The sequence below is a fragment of the Phaenicophaeus curvirostris genome, chromosome 2 (assembly GCF_032191515.1).
Source record: "Phaenicophaeus curvirostris isolate KB17595 chromosome 2, BPBGC_Pcur_1.0, whole genome shotgun sequence".
Lineage (NCBI taxonomy): Eukaryota > Metazoa > Chordata > Aves > Cuculiformes > Cuculidae > Phaenicophaeus > Phaenicophaeus curvirostris.
Window position 1 is genome coordinate 48,443,162 of NC_091393.1, and position 5,744 is coordinate 48,448,905.

Sequence of the window (5,744 nt, forward strand, 5' to 3'; positions counted from 1 at the left end):
GAGACGCGTGCCCGAGGGACCCCGGTGGCACCGAACGAGCGCACGGCAGGGGGCTGGCGGGGAACAGCAGCCGCACAAGGGTGCGTGTCGGCCGAGGAGGCCCTGAAGTTCAAGCTACTGGTTTATTTTTTCAAAAGGCTATTGGAGATTATTTCTGAGGCAAGGGAAAAAAACGGCACTATAATTCCTGCCTGCCTGCCTGCCTAGGGAAAGTAATGCACTGCATATATGTAGCTAACTGTCCCTGGTGTTTCAATTGCACAGCTGTAACCCTAAGTGTAACCCCTAACCGTAACACTAACCCTAACTCTAACCCTAATGACCCTAACCCATAACCCTAACCCTAATGGCCCTAACCCTAAAAATAATCCTAATGGTGCTTACCCTAACCACTAACCCTAACTGTAACCCTAACCATAATCCTAACCCTACCCAAACTCAGACCCTAACCCCTAACCTGAACCCTAACTCTAACCCTAACTCTATCTCAATTGAGTACAGCAGCCAGAAAGTGGGTGGTGCTGAAACATAATGTGAGTTTTCGGTTCTGACCAGCAGCCTGGCCTAGAGAGACCTAAAATTCCCTCACTTGCTTTTTTAACCATTTTCATTTATGCAGGCATGACTAACTTATAGCTCAGGTGCAGCTCAGGTGCTACAGCTTTTACGGTAACCAACAATAAGACCTTATTTATGTAGAGTTTACTCACTAATGCACTTGTGGGTGGAAGCCAGCTTGCTAGGGCCAGTAAGGTTTCCAGAGTGGTTGGGACTTGGCTGCACACAACCCACACATACATTTCATAATGGTTCTTAAGACCTGTGGGGTGCTGGTGTCATAGAATCATAGCATGCTTTGGGGTAGAAGGGACCTTTACATCTAGTCCAACTGCCCTGCAGAACATCAAGAACATCTTCAACTAGATCAGGTTGCTCAGAGCCCCATCCAACCTGACCTTGAATGTTTCCAGGGATGGGGCATCCACTACATCCTTGGACAACCTGTTCCAGTGTTTCATCATCCTCATTGTGAAAAATGTCTACCTTATATCCTGTCTAAATCTGCCCTCCCTTAATTTCCTTTCAGTGATGGAGAGATCTCCTCTGTTTTATGAGATATGTGGGATATATCTTACTGGCACAGTAGGAGTGGTCACTTCTACTCTCTCCATTCTCCATTGTGTTTAAGACAACACACTGCTGGCCCAGAAGAAAAAGCAAAACAGAACAAAACAACCAGTAATGCAGAATTTTTTTCAGATATGTTTTAATTATTTCTAATGTATTTACTAATGGCAAATAGTACTTTGCCTAATGGCAAATAGTGCAAGTTGTTTCAAATTTTGTTCACTCAGTTTATCAAGAATTTGACATTCAAGCTATGTGCTTTGTGACACTTCAGTGCAGCCCCGTGTTAGGAAAAATATCAGGACATGCACCATCACCTAGAAACTCATCAGACCAGTGGTTTTCTAAGGGTATTGTCTACAAAACACAACTTGACAGGTCTCCCTTCAAATCTGCCCTGCAAGCTGGTAGGCTCTGTCAAACGCTCGATGCCTTGCCTTTGTGTGGTAATTCTCCTCGTAAAATTTCGGAATTTTTTTTATACAGTTTTTTCAAAGTTCTAGAGTATGTTGACACCTCTGACCTACCTTTTACATTTTAGAGGCACTGTCTTTTGCTACAAAGCCAAGAAATTGTCTGAAAAAAAGTTAATTGATGTGTTTCTTATTATCGTAGTAGGCAGTAGCACTGGCCACGACACAAAGTGTTGCTTCATTTGAATACAGCAACAGGCCAGAAAATTTACAATAAAGTATGAGGTTCAAGGCAATGGGAAGTTATATGCTGACAAAGTAGCACAATAATCTGTGCCATCACTGGCCCAAGCCAAACTCTTGCTGACTGTTAGCAGGAGTCATCACTGTTCAGTGGCTCGGCCAAGTACTTGTACATCTTCTGAGCACTAATGTAGGAAGGGGAAATGAGTAGGAAAAGCCACAGTTAATAGTCAACAGTGAGGTCAGATTGTCCCATCAGGGAATGCCGCTTTTAAGTGCTACAAAATGATAATGTAACCTCAATTCCAAAGATTTATTAAGAATGAAGAAACCCAGAGTGAGGTGGTTTTTTTATCTTTTCATAAAACTGGAGCATAGGCTTGCACAATTCACTGGTGTTACTGTGTTTGGCCGGGTCCTTTACATGCCGTTGTTACTTTACTGTAGAGAGTCACACCTAGAGCAGCTTCTCCTCCTTGCTTGATTTCACAGCCCCCTTGGGTAAATTTTGTCGGTTCATGAGTGAGACAAGGCTCAAGGCAGCTGTTTAAAGGTGATGCTTCAGTAGATGGCACTCTCCCTCTGAGTGAGGATGAGCAAATACCTCTGCCATAGAGTGTGAGCAACTTCCTTTATACTCTACAGAAATTGCAATATATGCAAAAAAATATCATCCTGACTATGCAACCCCTGGCAGTTTTTCACAGATTTTGATCTACCAAGTCCTCGCATCTAGCTTCTTACCTGATTAAATGACTGTAGTCTGTTCCTGTTCAGCCTGAATTCCTCCTGAAATCTTAATGGTGAATGTGTACATGGAACATATATGGACATATATAAAAATATAGAGAGGGAGAGATTATATAAAAGATACATATGTGTAAAAGAGCTTAGTAGTGATCTAAGGTACTCACATCAGACTCAGAATTTGCAAGTGTTCTTCCTCAACCATTTTTTTTTCTAATTCATGATTTTATTTTACTATTCTGTCAAAGGTAGATCCAGTTTAATAATGTAACACCTTTGATTAGTTGTTGCCTTTTTGTTGCTATTTTGAAGCCACAAAATTTCACTGATCCAGTTTAAAGAGCAATTTTACCGAATTTGCACAAGCGAGGAGGCCTTAACTGCAGGTGCAGGGGGCGGGGGGTAACGGGTTGGAGGGGGACAGGAAAGACCTAGGCATTAGGGGAGCTGTCACCTTTTACATCAGACCTGTTGCTAACCAAGCAGTAATGCACAGCCATCATCTTACAGCATTCTAAACTGTACAGTGTTTTCCTCACCCCTGAACAAAAGGGTGAGAGAAGAGAGTGAAAGAAATGAGTATAAGAGAAAGGCTGCAATAAAAAATTATGTGGGACAAATTCATAAAATGCAAATTTGATTTTTTCAAATTCTTAAAGCTTTGGATTCTTGCATAATGTAAGTATACTCTTTCAATTTACTGCTTTTTAAGAATTCCTTTAAGTATCTGTTTCCTTATTTGACTCCATACTTTCTTAATACCTGCTTCTGTCCTCCACTCCCAAAAATGTTTCCACTGATTAAAATTCCAGTGATAACAGTACTCCTAAAACCTGGAACCTGAAGCTATCATTTCCTTTCTTTAAGAGGGAAGCATTTGTTACTGTAGCTCTCATTTCCTTTGTATAAGAGGGAAGCATTTGCTACTGTAGCTCAATTAAAGCAGTTGACCTCTTTTTTACAATATTCATGTCAGAGCCCGAGGGGCTTGGGGGCATGTTAGAACGAAGAGGCCCTTGGTAATGTGTGAAGGAGGTGGGTAAAGTGTACTTGTGTACATCTCCCCAGTTAGCTTCTGGGTAATCAGAAGTTACATATCATTGCAAACTAGATAAAGGAATTTCTCATACAAAAAGTAGTTCAAGCAACGGCATGCTGCATGAGTGAAATGGTGGTTGAATTTAATGATGAATAAATATATTTTTAAATTTTCTGTTCTTAAATCAAAATAAAACAAACCTGCTGCGAGTGTTGGATGCTTACGGGAGTGTGCCCAAAAGCAGTATTTTCTGTCCTTTGCAGAGAAACTACGCAGCAGAAAGAATGCTGGACCAGGGGAAGCCTTTTGTTGGAAGTGCCATATAGATACAGCATTCATCCGTTATTTGGCAAATAGCTTTAAACTTCCAAATGTATTTTATACAGAATTCCAAATAATCTTCATACAGTGAGGTTACTACTTGAAAGTCTCCTTGGCATGAGTAAATGGAAATGGTTTGGAGAGGGATTTTTAACACTTTACAAAAGAACTAATTTTTTTTTAAAAAAAAAAAATCAGGGTGTGGTGCTTCTGCTATTTGGAACATGTTCTTTAGAAGGATAAACACAAGATGATTTAACACTGTTTTAGTACTACTATTTTTTCCCTTTCTGCATTCCTGAGCTGACAGTTTGTTCAATCAGATAAGGAAACATATCTAGGTCACAAAGGTAACCAAAGATATTGGTTTTATGGTTGCAACCTTTACCTTTACATTGGCTACTGTGAATTCAGAGGAGGTTTGAAGACCTACAGACTAGCCTTCTACACTGGCTTTCAAGTAGTGGTTTCAAATCAAAGAACAATTTCCCAACTGAATCATCAAACTAAGTATTGGGACACCTGAGTTTCATGCCTTTAGGGAAATTATAGCTTAATTTTTGGGTGTGGTGCATTTTTTTAACTCCCATATATTTCAAAGGGAGTTACAAAAGCTCGGCACCTCTGAAACTTGTTTTTAAATTATTTTGGGAATATCTTCCTTACGGATACATTAGAAAGCTGCGTTAGTGCTTTTAATACATTTTGCAATACTTAGTAAGAATATGTTAGAGAAATGTAGTCACTACCAATAAGTGTCTAATTGACACAAACTTTTTTTTCTCATCTCCGTGCAGTACAGTTCAAATTACCTTCAAGAAAAAAAACTCACAACAATTAAACCTTACAGTTCTGTAGACAGGACAGAGCAAGAGGCAGAAGGCAAGTGCAATGGGTTCCCAAGGGTCTACCACCTCACTGTGTTTAGGATAGAAGCTGAAGGGTGGAAGGGTGTGAGCAAAAGGTGAAGAGCACAGTGGTGGCAGAAGCAGGACCTGACAATGACATGGGTTCTCTATGCTTTAGAAGATCCCTACTGAAAGGACATAGAAGACATAGTGAGAAAATAGGCATATTAGCCTCACTTCTAATAATATTAATAAGCCAGACAGATAATTTGGTGGGCCTGTAGAGCTGGCCAATGAAGTAAGCAGAAAAGTCTTGTTTCTTTATAATATTTTGCATCATGTATTGGAAGTCTCATGGCTTTTCTTTATGGTGTAAGTGGATTTATCTGTGCTGTGTAGCATTTGTGTTTAGGAAAATTACAACATGTTTAACTAAGAGAAGAAGTAGCAGTAGGTGTACAGACCAGTGAGATTTGGGTGAGCTTGTTCATCAGTTTTTGGAGATGGGTACACAACAAAAGGTTTATTTTCAAACATCATTTATTTAGAAACTTAAGACCTATTAAAGGATAGTGAGGCTAAAACTTACAATAAATGTATCAAATACAACAGTTAGAATAAATCCATCAAATCCATGGGTAAAGAGAAGTTAATAAAAGTGATCAGTGCTCAGCAGGCCAGAACCTACTGGTTTTGTAATGAAGATGAATCAAACCAAGTTTTACTGGAAACCTCAAGAATATTATGAATATAACTTCATGCTACATTAATTAGACCAAGGTAATTTAAAAAACTTTTTAACTAAGGATGGGCACATGCATCAGACTGGTGAATTAAGCAAAAGCATGGAGCAGAAGGAGAATTGCTCTGTTTCCTTTTGCTTCCTTTTTCAACATGAAAATTTCAGATGATTTTTACATCCTCCCATTGCCAGCATATCCAGCCCACTCTGCGGGATTTGCTCCACTGGAGGAAAACATAGTTCTAAATGCATTTTGCCACTGT